Here is a 21,086-nt window from a genome sequence, read left to right as displayed (position 1 = left end):
TCTCAGTGGGGAACTCACTTAAAGTTGATGGCATTGTGATACTGATTACTGGAACAGCCTCAAAAATATCATGTCCTCCAACCCCTTGAATGTAACCTGAGAGAAAAAAGATTAAGGCACAGGTTTTGTATATGCTACATTTTCCAACCCTCTCCTAAAATGAAATCTGTTGTGTAAAGTAAATGAACAGATAAAATTCACAAGGACTATTTCAGAATATGAATTTAAGAGAAAGATCCAAAAATAGAAATTATAGGTGTGGAAATATATTTTAGTACAGAAAATTAGAAGGTAAAAGAAATGTTTCTGGATGATAAAATATTTTTTTTTTTGGTAAAGTAATATTCTTGGGCTAAAGTCAAAGACAAAAGAGGGCAAAACAAAGGATGCAAAGAAGAGATTTAAGCCTCTCCTTTGATTTTTTGTTAATCCATGAAGACCTGTCATTATTGTTACTATACACAACAGTCTTCAAATTGTTACCGCTGTTGACCAGTGACGAGTCCTTGTTTCCCCAATGTTGAAGAATAACACTGGAGAAGCATGCCCAGGCAAGGTCAGAGTGAAAAATTAAAAGTTTATTAAAGGACAGCAGAAAAGACTTCTCCCGGAGGAAGAAGGGGACCCAAGAGATGGAATCTATTGAATGGCGAATGTGTTCCACTTTTTATAGTTTTCAGTGATGGAATGTAGGTGGGAAGGCCCAAAGGGTTGGGACACAGGTGGGCCAAAGAAGTAATCTGGGTACTTCTGAGACAGCATCTTCAAGTTTGCTGTTCATTAACACTTCTTTGAGATGGGCTATCTTCATGTTTGCAGGGGGGATGCTGTTCATTATCACTTCTTTGGGATGGGTTCTGGCCTTGGGCTTTTTCCTGGACTTCATTAACATTCCAAGAGTTGCTCGACTTTTCCTGGAATTCATTCTCAACATGGCCTCCATTTTAGATCTCACTCAACATTAGACCCGATTTACCTAACTACACTGACTACCTAGCTTTAAATCTGGTTTCATTCCCCACTTCTAATTTTGGGAACTCTTTACTGCTGTAAGGAAAGGGGGTGAAGTCGTTCTGGCTTCCTCAGGCTGAAAGGGGACGATGTTAGGCAAGCAGTTTGGAGTCCCCCTTTAATTTTTTTTATTGGTTGTTCAAAACATTACAAAGCTCTTGACATATCATATATCATACGTTAGATTCAAGTGGGTTATGAACTCCCATTTTTACCCCAAATACAGATTGCAGAATCACATCGGTTACACATCCACAATTTTACATAAAGTCCTATTAGTAACTGTTGTATTCTGCTACCTTTCCTATCCTCTACTATTCCCCCTCCCCTACCCTCCCATCTTCTCTCTCTACCCCATCTACTATAATTCATTTCTCTCCTTGTTTATTTTCCCATTTCCCTCACAACCTCTAATATATGTAATTTTGTATAGCAATGAGGGTCTCCCTCCATTTCCATGCAATTTCCCTTTTCTCTTGAATCCCCTCCTCTCCCATGCACAAAACTTACCTCAAAATGGATCAAGGAGGTTGATATCAAATCAGAGACTCTGCATCTGATAGAAGAAAAAGTTGGCTCCGATCTACATATTGTGGGGTTGGGCTCCAAATTCCTTAATAGGACACCCATAGCACAAGAGTTAATAACAAGAATCAACAAATGGGACTTACTTAAGCTAAAAAGTTTTTTCTCAGCAAGAGAAACAATAAGAGAGGTAAATAGGGAGCCTACATCATGGGAACAAATTTTTACTCCTCACACTTCAGATAGAGCCCTAATATCCAGAGTATACAAAGAACTCAAAAAAATTAGACAATAATATAACAAATAACCCAATCAACATATGGGCCAAAGACCTGAACAGACACTTCTCAGAGGAGGACATACAATCAATCAACAAGTACATGAAAAAATGCTCACCATCTCTTGCAGTCAGAGAAATGGAAATCAAAACCACCCTAAGATACCATCTCACTCCTGTAAGATTGGCAGCCATTATGAAATCAAACAACAACAAGTGCTGGCAAGGATGTGGGGAAATGGGTACTCTTGTACATTGCTGGTGGGGCTGCAAATTGGTGAGGCCAATTTGGAAAGCAGTATGGAGATTCCTGGAAAAGCTGGGAATGGAACTACCATTTGACCCAGCTATTGCCCTTCTCTGACTATTCCCTGAAGACCTTAAAACAGCATACTACAGGGATACTGCCACATTGATGTTCATAGCAGCACAATTCACAATAGCTAGACTGTGGAACCAACCCAGATTCCCTTCAGTAGGTGAATGGATTAAAAAAAAATGTGGCATTTATACACCATGGAGTATTATGCAACACTAAAAAAATGACAAAATCATGAAATTTGCAGGGAAATGGATGGCACTAGAGCAGATTATGTTCAGTGAAGCTAGCCAATCCCTAAAAACAAATAAATGTCTTCTTTGATATAATGAGAGCAACTAAGAACAGAGCAGGGAGGAAGAGCAGGAAGAAAAGATTAACATTAAGGAAAGGGAGAGCAAATGGAGTCCCCCATTAAAAATCAGGTCTATTTAGTGGTCCATGATAGAAATCCGATTGAGAAGTAATAGGCTGGAAGGCCATTTGAGTGATGGGTGGTCTATAAGAGAAACAAAAATTCATTAGTAATGGAACCATACTGATGCAGCAATAAATGCCACAGCACAAGAATATGCCAATGAGTATGATGCCAAAGACAGAGAATAACAATGTTTTCCACCAGGAAGTACCAGAGAACCAGGAGCTAAGGATTTGTTTCCATGACAAAGTTGATGATTACATGGCTTTTATCTGAACATGTAAATCTTTAAGGATATTTGTCACATTGCCATAATTGTCAGGGACGTAAACACAAAATTCAGTTTTAATAATGGCACAAGTACCACCTTGGGCTGCAGTGAGGTCATCTAAAGCCATCTGATTTTGTAAGATGGCCTTCCTATTAAGTGTTATTTTAGTATTAAGGAGAGAGATACTCTCTTCAACATCATGGAGGGCAGTTTGATTTAAATGGTTTAAAGTCTCTACATGCCACATTACATCTTCTAAACCAATTTGTGGGATAAACAGAGAAGCTAGATGATCATACCAATGAAACACAGATTGTCCCCATCTGTGTTTGAAACTGGGGAGATTTTCTGGCTGCGTTATATTTTGGGTCCATCTCCCCTGCATCCAGGGGTACCCAAGAGTACATCTTCCTATCCAGCCTGGGGGAAGCCAGGGCCATAGGTTAGTTCCATATATCCATTGAGTCCCATTGGGTGCTGGCCAAATAGTTTTCGGTCTAGAAAGCCAATTTGTTCCAAACCAATCATTGGCTTGTAAAACTATAATTTGTTGACATTGTGACTCTGGGGTTCATCCTAATTCTCAAGTGGCATTAGGTCACGTGTCATGTGTATGGTTTCGTTGTTCACAACAGATTGAGGCTTTTTGGTTTAAATGCCCAATAGTGGGAGTGAGCCATAAATCTTTGTCCAAAATCTGATAGTAACCATCTTTGTATCTGTGACATATTGATGGTGCGGGTGGTGGAAGGAGAGAATTAGATGGGCCTATATGGATTTAACAGTAGTGGAAGTCTGAAGGTTGGTCTGGTTTAAAATGAAAATCTTTCCATGACCAGGTTGTGATAAAGTTTCATTTATAGGCCATATATTAACATCTTCACGAGAGGCATTTTGTAAAAAGGGTGTTTATTTTGTTGTAACATTAAGGATTGTAAATTTAAACAGTCAATTCCTTGTAAGGGGGATACCCACCAAGGTAGTACAGAAGTGCTGGAAAGGGGTTATAGTCCACATATCCATATATCTTTCTGTAACCTAGTGGCATATTGTTGAACCCACATTATAAAAGAGTTAGTGTCTGTTGATCTGTTTATGGTAGCAAACAAAGAGAGAAGAAAAAGTTTACATATCACCATCTTCTCTGTTGAAGAGACATCTTAGGTCCTCTACTGGAGTGCAGGAGTATCGCTCCTCAATTTTTTGGGCAGAAGAAGTCTCTTTGGGTATCGACTCAGGATGGCAGGCCTTAATCCAAGAGTAGTGGATCCAATTCTCCTGTCCCAGCACCTTTACTGCAGAAGGGGTGGATAAGATTACAGAAAAACGTCCTTTCCAAAGAGGGTCTAGGTTTGGAGAGTTTGAAGGTATGGTCTTAATCATAACTAGATCTCCAGACTCATATAGAGGTGGAGAAGTAACTGGCTCTGATATAGGATATTTGCAAATTTCAGTTTTCAATTTGGCCAAGTTTGTGATCTGCAGTTTTTTGGTCTTTAAGGATATCATTTCTTAGGAATGGTCTACCGTACAAGAGCTCAAATGGGCTGAGCCCTAATATTTTGAGGGTGTTCCTGGTTCTGAGCAGTGCTAAAGGAAGCACCTTAGGCCATGGGTAGTGGGTTTCTTGAGTGAGTTTCCTTAGATATCTTTTTAATATATCATTAGTTTTTTCTACCTTTCCTGAAGATTGAGGTCTCCAAGCACAATGGAGATGATATTTGATGCCTAAGGCTTTGGATATCCCCTGAATGATAGCTGCCTTAAAGGCTGCTCCATTGTCACTCTGCAGACCTGTGGGATTATTTCCTGTAATAATGCCTTGACTACCTCTCCTGCTGGTTCAGTTCAGGAGTGGTAGGATTCAGTCCATCAAGTAAAAGTATCTATCATAACTAATAAATATTGAAATCCATTACTCTTAGGCATATGGGTAAAATCAAGTTGCCAGTCTTCCCCAGGGAACTGTCCCGTTCTTTGTAATCCTGGGGGCTTTTTGGCAGAATTAAGTGGATTATTTCTTTGGCATGTGTCACAGGCTTTGACTATTTGGAGGATGGTCTTTGAAAGATCTTTTTCTTCAAATATCTCTCGGGTTAATTTGAGAGTATTTTCTTCTCCTAGGTGGAAAGATTGATGAAAGGTATGTAAAATCTTCCACTGGGAATTAGCAGGTAAATAAAGTTTTTCATCTTCCATTTGAATCCACCCAGAGGGTAAAAGAATACCTCCTTTAGATAGTGCCTTTTTAGTTTCCTCCTGGGTGTATTGAAGTCTTATCTCTGGGGGAGGGCCTGTCCATATCAAAGGGGCTAAGGTAGTTATCTGTGAATTTCCCTTAGCAGCCTCCTTGGTTTGTTGGTCTGTTTCCTTCTGCTATTTCATCTATCCCTTTCTGATGTCCTTGGCAATGAATTACTGCTACATCTTTGGGTAAATGGACAGCCTCTAGCAGTCTTAAGATTTGCTCATAGTTCTTTATAGACGTTCCCCAGTTGTTTGAAATCCTCTTTCCTTCCAAATTGCTGCATGTGCATGCAGGATTAGGTAGCCGTATTTAGAGTCAGTATAAATATTAATTCTCTGTTGTTTCCCTATTTCCAATGCTCTTGTTAGGGCTATCAATTCAGCTACTTGTGAGCTTGTGCCTGGGGGCAAAGATTTTGCCTCTATGGTGTCATGTATGGTCACCTCAGCATATCCAGCTTTGCATTCTCCTTGTTCCATAAAAAAACTCCTATCTGTGAACATGGTGAGGTCTGGATTGGATAGGGGAAGGTTTTGAAGGTCCTTTTGAGCTGAGTAATTTATAGCTATTACTTGTTGGCAGTCATGTTCAGAATTTCCATCTAATTTCTCTGGGAGGAAGGTAGCTGGGTTTAAATTAGAACAAGTCCTTATTTGAGTTGCAGGCCCTTCTAAAAATAGGGTTTGATGTTTTAGAAGGCGATTGTCTGAGAGCCATAGTTCACCTTTTGTATTTGAAATTCCTGAGAGATCATGGGAGGTGTAGAATATAAGGTCTCTTCCCAGGGTGATTTTAATTGCCTCAGGGACTAGCAAGGCCACAGCTGCTACTATCCTCAAACAATGAGGCCATCCTCAAGACACTAGATCAAGCTCCTTACTGAGATAAGCTACTGGCTGTTGAGCTGGTCCTTTCTTTTGTGTGACCACTCCTAGGGCTATTCCTCCTCCTTCAGTAACAAATAGGTTGAATTTTTGTTCAGTGGGTAAGCTGAGGGCAGGGGCTTGGAGTAAGGGCCCTTTCAATGCCTTAAAGGCTTTAATCTGTTCTGGTTCCCATATGAGAGAAATCATTCCTTGGCATAGTGTCTCTTTGAGGAGGCTATAGAGAGGTTTAGCTATTTCCCCATATCCAGGGATCCAAAGCCTACAGTATCCAGTTATCCTTAGGAAGCCTCTAAGTTGTCTTATGGTTTGAGGTAGAGGATATTGTCCTAGGGGGGTTATTCTTTCTGGTCCTAGCTTGCAAGTTCCTTGAGACAGATATAATCCTAAATATTGAACTTGTTCTTGGAATAACTGAACTTTTTTCTTTGAGACATTATAACCTGTACTAGCTAAGAAGTTTTAAAGCTCTTTAGTAGCCTTTTGACATTCCTTTTCAGTAGAGGCACACAAAAGTATATTGTCTACATATTGTAGGACAGTCAGAGATGTCTTATCTCTGAACTCTGTTAAACCCTCAGCTAGGGTTTGGCCTAAAAAATGAGGGCTGTCTCTAAAACCTTGGGGTAATACAGTCCAAGTTAGTTGAGATCCACTATCTGGCTCTTCAAAGGCAAACAGACATTGTGATTGGGATTCTAAGGGTATACCAAAAAAAGGCATCTTTTAAATCTAACACAGTAAACCAAGCAGCGACTGCTGGAATCTCAGATAACAGGGTGTATGGATTAGGAACCATTGGGTAGAGAGGAACAACTGCTTCATTAGTTATTCTCAGGTCCTGAACTAGTGGCCATTCCCCTTGGGTTTCTGAATTCCTAAAATGAGTGTGTTACATGGGCTATTGCAGGGCACTAAAAGTTTCTGTCTCTTGAGGTTCTGAATGATCTTTAATAAGCCCTTTTTTGCCTCTGGACATAGGGGATATTGTCTCTGATGTGGAAAGACATAAGGGTCCTTTAACATTATTTTAATTGGAACTGCACTTTTTGCCCTTCCAATTTTGCCTTCAGTAGCCCACACTTCAGGGTTTATATCACATTCTAATAAAGGCAAATATAATGGTCCTCTCCGTCCTAAATTCATTGTAATGGACGTCTGAAGTTTTGAAAGTAAGTCCCTTCCCAATAAAGGGGCAGGGACTATCAGAAATGCATGAGAAAACATCACCCTGTCCCACTCACAACTCAGTGGGGGAGTAAGCCTTCTGGTAATAAGCCATCCAGACACCCCTGGTATGGTTACAGTATTAGAGGAAAGGGATCCAGGATAAGAGATGAGCACAGAATAACTGGCGCCAGTATCTAAAAGGACGTTGACCTTTCGGTTCCCTACAGGGAAGCATACCTGGGGCTCACATGCAGTGATAGGAGTCACGGGAGCCAGAATCCAGCCCAGGCCACATCAGGCCTGTGTGGAGGAGTATGGCTTCAAGAACCTACACCCCTGAGGACAGTCACTCTTCCAGTGATTGCCTTGACATTTAGGGCAGGGCCTTTGAGGTGGACGCTTGGCTTTCAGGCAATCCCGTTTGAAATGTCCTACCTCTCCACAATGGAAACACGTCCCTTTTGTGGATTGAGGAGCATTTCATTTTCCTCCTACACCCTGGGAGCTTACTCCTCTAAAGGCAAATACCAATGCTTCAGTTCTTTTTCTGTCTCTGAGCTCTTTCTCCTTTTGTTCCCTCTATATCTCTATTATAGAAAACGGAAGTAGCAAGTCGGAGGATATTATCTAAAGATTTATCAGGGCCATATGCCAATTTTTGTAACTTCCTCCGATGTCTGGGTCTGACTGAGTGATAAATTTGTCCTTTAAAAGTAATTGGCCCTCTGTGGATTCAGAATCCATGGTGGTGTGTTTTCTCATTGCCTCTTTGAGTTTCTGCATGAAAACAGCAGGGCTTTCCTGGAGGCCCTGAATAATTTATAAAATCTTAAAATAGTTTTTTGGGCTTTTGCTTGATTCTCCTAAGGGTCTCAAAGACCGACACTTGAAAATGGCTAATTTTCCAAGCATCTTGCTCATCATTTGGGTCCCACTCAGGATCATTTCTGGAAACTGCCTGTGCTCCAGATGGGTAATTAGGTTTGCTCCTAGTCTGTTCTGCTGGGGAAGGAGCAAGGTGTAGTTCATCCCCAAATTCCTCAGCTGCCCTACGAGTAGCCTCCTTCTCATTTAAAGTCAAGGTCTGGTTGAATAACAGCATAATATCTTTCCAAATGAGGTCAAATATCTGGCATAAGTTTTGAAATACCTCAATATATTTATCTGGTGCTCCAAAAGTCAGTTTTTATCTGGCTTAGGTCTTGAAGGGAGAAGGAGGTATGTACTTTGATTGGCCCAAATTCTCCTCCTGGAATCTCCTGGAGAGGTAATATATTTGGTTTATCTTTTGGAACAGATGCAGGGAGGCCAGGATATGGGGGACAGGAAGGCTGTTGTTGCACACCAACAGCAAATAGAGATTTTATGGGTTATCCTGATTCCTTGTCCTCAGTAGGTGAGTCCCCAAGTTTTTCTCTCTTCATGGCAGATATCATGGCTAAGTCTACTTTACATTGTTGGCATAATTTAGACAGGAAAGAAAACCTGAACATATGGCACCTCACACCATTTTCCTTCCTTTTTTGCAAAATTTATCAAGCTGTAAAATTGTATTAAAATTGATACTTCCCTCTGGTGGCCAGGTTTCTCCATTAGGGAGTTTGTATTGAGGCCAAGCCTGGTGGCAGAAGAAAATGAGGTGCTTTTTCTTGAGCATCTAAGGGTCAAATCTATCCCAGTTTTTCAATATGCAGGTACGTGGTGTACCTGGCATATTGGAAAGTGAAGCTCCCATCTGAGTGAGAAGAAAAGAAAACAGGACTCAGGAGCCCACACCAGAGAAAACTGTTCATCTCCCTAAGCTTGAGCTTCCTAAATGGTCCAGAAAACCCATCTCTCACCTTGCTTTGCGAAGGGGTTTCTGGTCCCCTTTGTCAAAGTGATAGGTTTTCAGTTTGCCCCATGCCAAAGACCCTGGGAGGATTCAGACTTAAGGGCTTAACTGATTTCCTCCCTGCCACTAAAAACCCACAGCAAAAGAAAATTGTGTGCTCTTTTGTCCCCTTTGTTCTGTAGACTAGAGGAACCGCATAAGGGTGAGCGATATCTACTGATTGTAATGTAGTGCTTTCTATCAGAGCGATTACTAGAGGAGTTGGTTCTAAAAATGCCTCTCTAGCAGCTTAAAGAGAACACAGCATATTTTAAATATCAGAGCAGTAAAACAGACTAGTGAAAGTTACCTATGCATCTTAGGGAACCTGGGCAGATTTTACTAATTATCCCATGCATTTCTCTCAGTCCTACAACCTGAATTGCTAACATTTCTGACCTGCGAAAAAAGGGGAGCATCCTGAAGGGAATGGAAGCAGGCTTGGGAGTGTTGCATAGCCCATACAGAGGCAAATGTAATTGGGGCTTTCCCTCAGTGCCATTCATCTAGCAATCACCCTAGATACCCCTTAGAGATGTTGGGAGGGGGCTCAAGAGAAAGGGAGCTTAGGAATATGCCTGAGTGTAGCCCAGACTGCAGTTGTTCCAAACTCCTTCCTCCACCTCCACACATCCGAGACAGATCAGGATTTAGGGACACTGTGTACTCACACCAATTGCTCTCTGGGCCCAGACAGAAAAGTTGGAAGTGGCTTTGGAAGAACCCAACATGTCTGCTTTGTATTGAACAGGTGATTTGAGAGCTTCCTAGGCCGGGGAGCCTCTAACCCAAGTCTCGAAGAGTGGTGGCTGCACTAATTGCATAAGTAGCCATCGGGTGCCCATCTTACCCTCCAAAGAGAAAGAGAGAAAAAGATGCACCTTAGACAAACATGGGGTGCGTGGAGAGGCGCTTACCTCAGTGTAGCATCTCAGTGCAACCTCCAATATATTACTGCTGTTCACTGGTGACGAGTCCTTGCTTCCCCAATGTTGAAGAATAACACCAGAGAAGCACGCCCAGGCAAGGACAGAGTGGAAAATTAAAAGTTATTTAAAGGACAGCAGAAAAGATTTCTCCCTCCAGGAGGAAGAAGGGGATCCAAGAGATGGAATCCATTGAAGGGCGAATGTGTTCCACTTTTTATAGTTTTCAGTGATGGAATGTAGTTGGGAAGGCCCAAAGGGTTGGGACACAGGTGGGCCAAAGAAGTAATCTGGGCACTTCTGAGTCAGCATCTTCAAGTTTGCTGTTCATTAACACTTCTTTGGAATGGGCTATCTTCAAGTTTGCTGGGGGCTGATCATTAACACTTTTTTGGGATGGGCTATCTTCAAGTTTGCTGGGGACTGCTCATTAACACTCCTTTGGGATGGGCTATCTTTATGTTTGCTGGGGGCTGTTTATTAACACTTCTTTGGGATGGACTCTGGCCTTGGGCTTTTTCCTGCACTTCATTAACTATCCAAGAGTTGCTCAACTTTTCCCAGAATTCGTTCTTAACATGGCCTCCATTTTAGATCTCACTCGACATTAGACCCGATTTACCTAACTACACTGACTGCATAACTTTAAATCTGGCTTCAAAATTATTCCATAAAATAGAAAAGGAGGGAACCCTTCCAAACTCATTCTCTGAGGCTAATATCAACCTGATACCAAAACCAGATAAAGATACATGTAGGAAAGAAAACTTCAGACCAATATCCCTGATAAACAAAGACACAAAAAAACTCTCAATATAATTCTGGCAAATTTCACACAAAAACATATAAAAAAGATAGTACACCACGATCAACTGGCTTATATCCTGGGGATGCAAGGTTGGTTCAACATATGGAAATCAATAAATATTATTCATCACATCAATAGTCTTAAATACAAGAATCATAAGATCATCTCAAAAGATGCAGAAAAAGTATTTGACAAAATACAGCACCTCTTCATGTTCAAAACACTAGAAAAACTAGGGATAACAGGAATACACCTCAATATTGTAAAATCTGTCTATACTAAGCCCAACGGCAACATTATTCTATTTTTTTAAATTAATTTTTATTGTTGGTTGTTCAAAACATTACATAGTTCTTGATATATCATATTTCACACTTTGATTCAAGTGGGTTATGAACTCCCATTTTTACCCCGTATACAGATTGCAGAATCACATCAGTTGCACGCAACATTATTCTAAATGGAGAAAAATTGAAAGCATTTCCCATAAAAACTGGGACAAGACAGGGATGCCCCCTTTTACCACTTCTATTCAAAACAGATTGCCAGAGCAATCAGACAGATGAAAGAAGCTAAAGCGATACAAATAGAAGAACTCAAACTCACTATTTGCCAACTACATGATTCTATATTTAGAAAATGCACTCTGGATTCTAAATTGTACCTTAAAAGTTAAAGTCAGTTAAATGTGAAAGTTAAAGTTAGTAAATGTGAAGCTTAGGAAAGCAATTTGCCAAGTTGGTATTCTCTGAACTAAAAGTATGTGTAGCAAAACTCTCAAATTTGTATTAAAAAAAAAACTTGGTTGGTATTTATTCATGTTATTAGAAATTTTATAGCTGGATAAATTAACCTGTTATTAATAAGTTTGCTTACTCTTCACAATAAAATTGAAATTTAAATGCATTTTTGGAAAATAACAAGGACAGCCTGATCTGTTTAAAGGTGACATTGTAAAACATGGAAGTATTCTGCCACTTTTTTTTCCACAAAAAGAAGCTAAAAGCTCTCTTAGCCTTTCTTTAATTCATGTTTCAGATGTAATGTTGTATTGTGCTATTTATAAAGAGCCCCACCTTACCCGAGATAAAGCTCTGCTTCCCACCTTACTCAATGTTAGGATAGCTCCAAAGTAAGCTAGACTGAAAAACCAGCCTCTATCTCAGAGCAAAGCCTGTCCAAGGAAGGGACATGATCTTTGTCCTTGGAAAAACCCACAGAGCACTCCTAGGCACATTCCCACCCTGCTAAGTTGTTTATCTACAGGAGAGATCTGCTGCGCCAGGTGTCCCTGACTCAGTCAGGCTAGGTGGGGACCCATAGCAGCCCCCTAGCAGCCACCAATCAACATGAGACAGGGAAATGCCAGATGACCCTCCCAGTAGTTTATGATGTTGGGAAACCATGTAGTTCAGCATGTACACCCCTCTTGGCTTAAACCAATCAGTTCAAACAAATATCCCCTTTGTCTTGACCAATCACCCCTAGACAAGATGTTCCCGCCAGTGAATGTGCTAATCATGTCTTAGAGTTGTTATTTGATTTTCCCGAGGTGTGTGATGATTTGCTAAAAGAGGCTATGATGTATGTGAAGTCCCTGCACTCCAAAAAATGTATAAAACTGCTGCAAACCCTGGGTTCGAGGCCTCTCAGCATCACCAGTTGCTCTGTGTGCGTGCGGAGGACCGAGCTAGCTCGCAATAAACACCTCTTTGCTGCTTACATCGATCTTGGGTCTCTGGTGGTCTTTTGGGGGTCCCAAATTCGAGCTTAACAAGACTTCAGCTCATTTAAAATTGTTTTCAAAAGATTTATTTTTGTTGTAAAGATGACTGTGATCTCAAACAGGGCATATAATATATAAGTAAAGATTCAAGATTATGAAAGTCATTTTTCTTGGTTCATAGCTATTACACAAACTGAATATGTTTTTGCTCTATTAATTTCATTTTGTATTTTCCTTGTAAACTTTGTAACTGTTGCCTATTACTGTTTCACAGAGGTACTACTTCTAAAAAAAAAAAAAACCTGGGTTAATTTGTGATAATAAGTCATTACTGACAGGATAAATAGTATATAATGCTGACTTCCAGTACTAATAATGACCCCAATTAAAAGAAAATGATAACTCTAAAATTATCAATCTTGAAATTATAACCTATTACTCCCTCTTTAAAACTGGTGAAACTGGCTTGCTGAGTGTTTAAAACCCAAAACTTGGAAAACAAAAGTCAAGGAAGTAAAAAGAAGCCAACATTTTGGCCCTTTCCCTCTAAGGTGGGCCAGGACCCAGAAAACAACATGACCCCTCATGGGTGTGAAAAACCAGCCTCTATCTCAGAGCAAAGCCTGTCCAAGGAAGAGACATGACCTTTGTCCTTGGAAAAACCCACAGAGCACTCCTAGGCACATTCCCACCCTGCTAAGTTGTTTATCTACAGGAGAGATCTGTTGTGCCAGGTGTTTCTGACTCAGTCAGGCTAGATGGGGACCCATAGCAGCCCCCTAGCAGCCACCAATCAGCATGAGACAGGGAAATACCTGGGATGCCAGATGACCCTCCCAGTAGTTTATGGTGTTGGGAAACCATGTAGTTCAGCATGTACACCCCTCTTGGCTTAAACCAATCAGTTCAAATGAATACTCCCTTTGTACTGACCAATCACCCCTAGACAAGTTGTTCCCACCAGTGAATGTGCTAATCATGTTTTAGAGTTGTTATTTGATTTTCCCACAGTGTGTGATGATTTGCTAAAAGAGGCTATGATGTATGTAAAGTCCCTGCCCTCTCCAAAGAATGTATAAAAATGCTGCCAACCCTGGGTTCGGGGCCTCTCAGCATCACCAGTTGCTGTGTGTGCATGCAGAGGACCGAGCTAGCTCGCAATAAACACCTCTTTGCTGCTTACATCGATCTTGGGTCTCTGGTGGTCTTTGGGGGTCCTGAATTTGAGCATAACAGGGCCTGCAACTCCAGCTTTCAGCAACAATTTCACACGCAATTCTGAATTCCCATTCATAATTTTCTCACTCTCTCTCTCTCTTTTTATACTGGGGCCTGAACTCTGGGGTAATTGATCATTGAGCCACATCCACTATAAGCAATGTAGGGTCCATGTCCTACAGAATAGTATTTAGGATGATGGTTATGTTCTAAAATATGAGATGCTTAATTCTAAAATTTACTTAGTTAACTTCTTATTTCACTCATTTTTTGTATAATTTTTTTTTAATCCCACAAAAATCATACAACTTACTCCCTTGGCTTTGTGCTCACAAGAACTCTTAGATGCTTTCTGCTGTTTAAGCTTGATTTCAAGAAGCAATCCACTTCATTGAAAGGTCTCATAAAAACCAGGTCACCATTAATAGCAAAAATCTTTTTTCCAACTTCCATGCCAGCCATCTAAAAGAGAAATCACACACACACACACACACACACACACACACACACACACACACACACACACATATATATATATATATATATATATATATATATATATATATATATATATATATATATAATTCAAATGGTGACTTAGTAAGAAATCTAAGTTTTCACAGAACTAGAATCTGAACAATTCAGAGCTTACACACTTTGGCATTTTAAACACATCTGTAATGTTTTATGCAAATTTACAGAAAGGATAAAAATAACAAAGTTTTCATTTTTTGAGGATCTAGTTTTGAATTTGATTACAAAGCTTCAGTGAATTTCTCATCCTTTCCTCCTTGAATTGACATTGTACTCCTCTTACTCCTTTTTCTATTGTATAAAGAGATCCTTTTAAAATTTCACCCTTTAAAACTATATTTAAACCCCAAGCTAAATTTTTTTATACTAAGAGAGTTTCAATCCTTGCTGTGTGTATATATCTACCGACATATCAATGACACTCAATGGGCACCTCTAGCCTGACATTTCTAAGACCCTGGCAAAAGGACCTGAGTATCCACACCATCCTCCCTTCCTACTTTTTAGGGCAGCTATGGAAAATAGGGAGATATACCCCAAGGGCAGCTTCTCTCAGGGTTTTTGGTCCTATAGGAAAAATGGGAGGAGTAGGAAACTTGAGAAGAAAGGAAATCTAGATTCTATTAAAGGGTTAAGACACCCTCATTCCCTCAGCACCAGCTCTTGACTCCCTCCTCTGTGGACTCTGAACTGTCTTTCTCTCCATTCTGTCCTTTAAATAAAACTGAAGAGGACCAGATACTGATTTTCAAGACCAGTTTCATTAGCATCAGAGTCTCCAGCAGAGGAGAGGAGTGGGCAAGAGAGCTCCAGTAATCACAGAGGTGTCAAGAGTGCAAGATTCTGAGAGAGGACAAGGAAGACATCACTCCACCAAGCCAACCAGAAGCTTTTCTTAGCCAATCTACTTCCCATAAACTCCATGCTGCTTTTGGCTGCCTATTTGCTGAAGCCAGAATGAGACAGGCAGATTGGCAAGGGTCATATCCAGAGAATGAAGGGATTGAAATGTTAATTCTTTCAGAGCCCTTCCTCTACCCTTATCAAGAACCTTCCCCAGCTCCAATCCTGTTGCTAAGGTAACCAGTCCCAGGTATTGTCCTTCCCTACAGGGAGTTGTAAAAGTTGCTAATTAACTCACCCAGGGCCCCCTTCCTGCCCAGATCACTCTTCCCAGGCCACTCTAGCCCACCTGTTTCCCACTTTTTGGAAATTCCACCCAGCATTTCCTTGGCCTAGTCATAGCAGGGAGGAGAGAGATAAGGGGGAAGAGAGCAGAATAACAAAGGAAGCCCAGGACATATAAAAAAAGGCAAAACCCCTCATTTCCTGGGATACTAGGATACAAGCTATGGCCCACTTCTCCCTCCTGGGAGAAGTCTATGTTACCCCTTTCTAAATAAACCCTACTTTATATGCTTGCCTCAGAGTGCTTCCTCTAATGTTAGGTACATTTGAGGGAGAAGATAACCAGCAGTATCACTAGGAGAGGGCATTCATTTGTGTCACAGCAGATGAAGCTGGGCGTCCAAAGCATCTGTTGAAAATGCCTGGAAAAACATGCCTCCATAAGTTTCCAGTTGGAATTTCTGATTAGAGAGGCCCCAGGGACATAAGAGGTGCCAAGGTATTTGGCCTCCCAAGAGGTCAAGAAGATCAGAGTTGTAGATCCCAGGAATTACTACCACCTCCCTATCCCAAATATCTCTGAATGCATAGATAGGAGTTCAGCATCCACTAATCTCAAGGGTATTTGGTAGAACCTGAAAATAAGACCATGCAAAGACATTTGTCTTTGCTAAGGATACTTATAAGGTTGATTTCTATTTGTTAGAAGATTTATGTTTGTCTATCATGACAACAATTTTAAATAAGAATGCTAATGTACATTACCTCAGCATTAGACCCCTTTTCTACCAATTTTATTATTGGAACTTTATTTCTGTCTTCTAGCCCAAAGCCATAACTACCATCATTATATTTAATCTGAAATGCAAAATAATAGCATTGTTGGTGAAAAATTAAAATTAAAACAGAATGAAGGCATATGTATCACCACCAAATATGTTTATTCAGGCTTCTGCCACTCTCTAATGAAAAGGCTTAACATATTAACTAACTTACCAAAAGTGACTTGGCTATAACATTTTCCACAACTTTTAAATCATGTTTCACAAGTCGATGTTTCATATTTGATCCTTCCATTTCCTCATCCACAAAAAAATGGAAAAGTAGGGGCTCATCTTTGAATTCACTTTTTTCCAGGACTACACAAACAGAAAGATTTAAATGGTTTCAATTAATTAAAAAATCAAAATTTCCACATCTGTAGACATTAGTTAAATAAAATATCTACCCACAATCTCAACTTTATATTTCTAGGACAAGTGACACAAATATCCCTCAGATTTTTTTTTCTATTTCTTTCTATAATTTCAAATCAATGTTTCCTTTAAATTGCTGTTACTGAAAGGATTTTGGATTTTTAAAGTAATTATTTTTCCAATGTTAACTTCTTTTCTATTTAACCAAGTCTGTCATTGATCAGATTAAAATCCAAACTTAACTAAAAGGTTTTAATAAATCCTAACATGCACTGCAAAGCAAACTTAGAAACCTATGGTGTTCTCAACTCATAGTAATCATTTTATGCATGTTTTTAATATCTTGCACAATTATGGAAAATTTAAATAGGTGAAGGGTTGCCTTTCATGTCTGAGCAAGTCCCATGTGTCACTTTTCTTCTAAGACTTTCACATAAACATGCTTTCTGTGTGAAATGTGATCTTTTTTTTCCACATAGTTCTTTTCTGTTTAAAAGCAATATTCAGCCAGGTGTGATGGAGTACACAGCTCAGGAGGCTGAGACAGGAGGATCACCATCCTCAGCAAAATTGAGGCTCTAAGCAACTCAGTGAGACATTGTCTCTAAATAAAATACAAAATAAGGCTGGGGATGTGACAGGAAATCCAGGAACTAGGAGACAGGTGAGTGAGAAATAAAACACGGAGAGTAGGCAGAGATACACAGGATTGTTTATTTGTCAGAGCTGACAAACAAAGGCACATCTCTCCATAGATGGAGAGAGGCAAAACAAGTTTGGGGTTCAGGACTTTCATGGGGCAGGCTCAGGGATTACAGCCGGGTGGGTTCCACTGTGGCTGTTAAGGGAGAGGTTGGTATCAGGGAGGGTGAGCCTTTCTCAGAAAGACCCTTAGGCCGGAAAGTGAATTTTTTCTTTAAATGTTGGCTGTCATTTAAGATGGCCATCCAGATGCTATTCAAGGACCTTACATATGTGGCTCAGTGATTGAGTCCCCTGAGTTTAATCCCCGGTACCACCTCAAAATTGCAATGTTCTCAAGTAATCTCATTTCGGTCAAGGTCAGTTTTCTTCCTTCTATCTGACCATTAATATTTTTCACCAAAACCCTTAGGATCCTTGGCATGGACTGATGACATAAAGTTTATGTTTTGTTAGCCTTGTTTAAACAAAGTCTAAATACTAAAGAATTTGTACAGAATGAGATCCTGACATCTGTCAAAATGCTTTACAAGAGAAATCTTCTGTATTTCTTATTCATCTGTCCTTTGTACCTTGAAGTATACTTCTTGGTACAAGTTGATTCATAGAACTAAGAGCTAAAGGGAAGATAGTGGTCACAGGGCACAGTAGAAAGAATTGTGATGGATTAGTCCAGGTCTGGAACTGATTCTGGATGTGATAATGAGAAAACTACCTAAGAACTCCATACTTCAGTTTTCTTAGTCTGCAAAATGAGGGTAATAAAATTTTCACCATGTTGCATTAAACTAAAAAGAGGTGATCTTCGTAAGTAACTTGGAAACTTGGTAAGCAATCCAAAAAGACAGCTATTTCATTTCATTATTTTTACAGAGTTGCCTGGATGGGAAGACTGTATTGATCTCTGAATGAAAGACTCACTGGCAACGTATCAACCATGACATAAAAGCAACACAAAGTCATGGTGAAAAATAGAAATGATAACATATTTTAGATTAAATCTTGCCTAAATGAGATAAACAGAGTTACAAAGCTCTGCTATAGCTGCTTTCATTCACCAAATAACACATCAAAAGCAACAGGGGAAGGCATCAATATAGCCAGGCATGAGGCAAACTATTTTTCCCTTGTCAGTTATCACTACTCTGTTGTAATACAATATTTTACAATAAATGTTTAGGTAAATATACTGCTTCCTGATGCTTTATGTTAAAATGAAGAATGAATCAAAACTTTTGAGAATTATCAGCTTGATATTCTAGTTTTAATTCCCTAAAATATTATAATTTCTTCCACTAAATGGTTCTTCAGGGACTAGTGTTTCTCTTGTCCAACCACATAGTGATCTGTCTACACAGAGAAGAAACAGAAATCCCCAACTAACACGTGATAACCAAGAATGCTCTCAGAACTGCTAGGAATTTGGCTATATTTCTTTCTTTTTTATTTTTTTATTTTTTTATTGGTTGTTCAAAACCCTGCAAAGCTCTTGACATATCATATTTCATACATTAGCATGGATGTGTAACCCATGTGATTCGGCTATATTTCTTTCATAAAGGTGTAACAACCTTCTGTAAATAACTGGCAAATGAATACAAGTGCTATGGAACATAGTTAGAAGCACATTTTTTTCGAAAGAAAAATGTTTTGAGTCCACAGATTCTATAACCTAGTGTGAAGAGAGGAAAAATCCAATCTTGTTATTTTGATAAATCTATGAACTTTATTTAAAACTTTTGTTTGATGACTTTCAGCAAATCATCAAAATCAAGTCATGAAACTAGAAAAAATCAGTCACTAATGGCCAAAAAGAAACATTTTCCCCAGAGATCTATAATTTAATTCCCTAAAGAGATTTTGAAAATATCCCCTCAAAAACAATAAATATTCAGCCATAATTCATTTAATTATTCTACTTTCTAGTGTAATTTTTAAAAATATGAGTCTAATCTGAAACCAATTCAAAGAGGTACATGATCAAACCAAAACTTCTAACTCAAGCCATTGCTCTTCTGCAATTAGCATCACCTAGAAAAATAAAAGAAGTCATGGCAACTGGTAGAAAACAGCAATTTGACACAGGAATGGCACCAGCAATGAAATGGATTGACGATATGGTGACTCAGCATGGACCCAGGGCAACACCCAGTCAGACTTGTTGGTTCCTCTGCACATCATTAGAGTACTGAGATACTCCCAATGTCCTAAGAAGAACCAAAATAATGAAATGCATCTGTAAGCTTCCAAGACAAAAATCCCTACCATGGTGCATAAATCCATTGTCACAGAGTTCAATGCCAAATATCATTGCCTCTTCTCTGGTATGGCAATCCTCCTGTTAACCAAAAAGTACTGTGTAAGTCAGAATCAACACAGGCTGTCCTGTATCTTATCACACTTGATGCCCCTAGCACTATATTCGATAAAGTCATTCATATATCTGCATGCATTGTTTCCTAAGTCAGAATGCATCCAACAGTTATTAGATACATCCATTATTTCATAAGACAGAATGCATCCAACACTCATTTAATACAAAAATGCTTTCTTTTGACAATAAATAAAAATGTTTAATATTCTCTGGGTAAAATTTTTATTAAATATGGAAATATATAAGTATATAATATTTGTTGCCTCTACACATAATCCCTGTTATTTCTTAGATACTGTATCATGGTTAAGGAACAGGAAAATAGCCTATAAAATGATGATGCTCTAAATATAGGTAGGTAAAAACCAGTTTGCATGATCTTGGCCAATCACTCTTCTCTTCCACCAAATGCCCTTGCTTTTGAGGCACTCTTAACACAGTCTATTAATCTCTGGTGACTTGTAAGACCTGAAAGTGTTTGGTCAAGCCAGCAAATGCAAGCTTTTCTTTCACTCTATAGCCAAAAGAAATAATCATATCAAGCAACAGAACCCAACAAAACAGCCCAAGCAACGTTTTAATATGGTTTTGATTTGGAAAACACAATTCTACTGATAAAGATCCATCTACCTCTATGAACACATATCTTTGTAGCTATATAATCTCATATTTATATGTTTTATAGTTTAAGCAACTTTTTCTCACATATTGTCTCATTTTTTCCCTAGCATATTCTTTAGAGCTTAGATCCTCAACCAAATCTATTTTCTCTTCCTTATCAATTCTACTTAATTTCTATTGTCAACACCCTAGTCTGATATTTGAATTTTCCTTGTACAAAGTATCAACTTTTCTTCTGGGAATTAACATATGCTATTATAGAATTCAACTTTTCTACACAGGAATTTCATGTTCCAAAATTTTACATTTATATCAAAAATTTTATTATGTTTTCAAGACCTTCCATGTCCCTAGTTTTACTGTCCCTCTCCAGATTCACATTACAAAGCTTAATACCTAGAGCTCTCATACTAGTCAGCTCAGCCTCCCTGTGTGGCCTGAATTCTCTGTCATTTTCGTCCTTGTGTTCACTCAGGTAATTGTTCATGCTTGCAATGCCCTTTCCCTTGCCCTCCATTCATTTAAATTCTACCCATTGGGTATGAAGAACCCAGGGTAAGTTTCACCTCATGCTGGATACACAAATTAGGGTTTTATCTGAAAGTAATCATTCAGTCTCATCTAAAATATTAACATTTAAATGTAAAAATCTGGGTGTCATTAAAAAAATAAGTAATCTTAAAGAGTCTAAAAATAATATTAAACAACTGGGGATATAGCTCAGCTGGTAGAGTGCTTTGTGCTTTGCATGCACAAAGCCCTGGGTCCAATCCCCAGCACAGAAAAAAATAATAATAAAAACAAAAATAATATTAAACAATAAAAATATCAAATTACATGTGCAGAGATGAAACTAA

General features: G+C 39.1%; 1 pseudogene; it reads right to left on the bottom strand.

Moving 5' to 3' along the window:
* LOC143386412 (phosphatidylinositol 3,4,5-trisphosphate-dependent Rac exchanger 2 protein-like) overlaps nt 1–21,086 on the bottom strand; it is a 113,677-nt pseudogene that overhangs the window by 89,009 nt on the left and 3,582 nt on the right.

The sequence above is a fragment of the Callospermophilus lateralis genome, unplaced genomic scaffold (genome assembly GCF_048772815.1).
Source record: "Callospermophilus lateralis isolate mCalLat2 unplaced genomic scaffold, mCalLat2.hap1 Scaffold_101, whole genome shotgun sequence".
Classification (NCBI taxonomy): Eukaryota; Metazoa; Chordata; class Mammalia; order Rodentia; family Sciuridae; genus Callospermophilus; species Callospermophilus lateralis.
The sequence above is the reverse complement of the archived record's forward strand: the minus strand, read 5'-3'. Positions and strand labels throughout refer to the sequence as shown.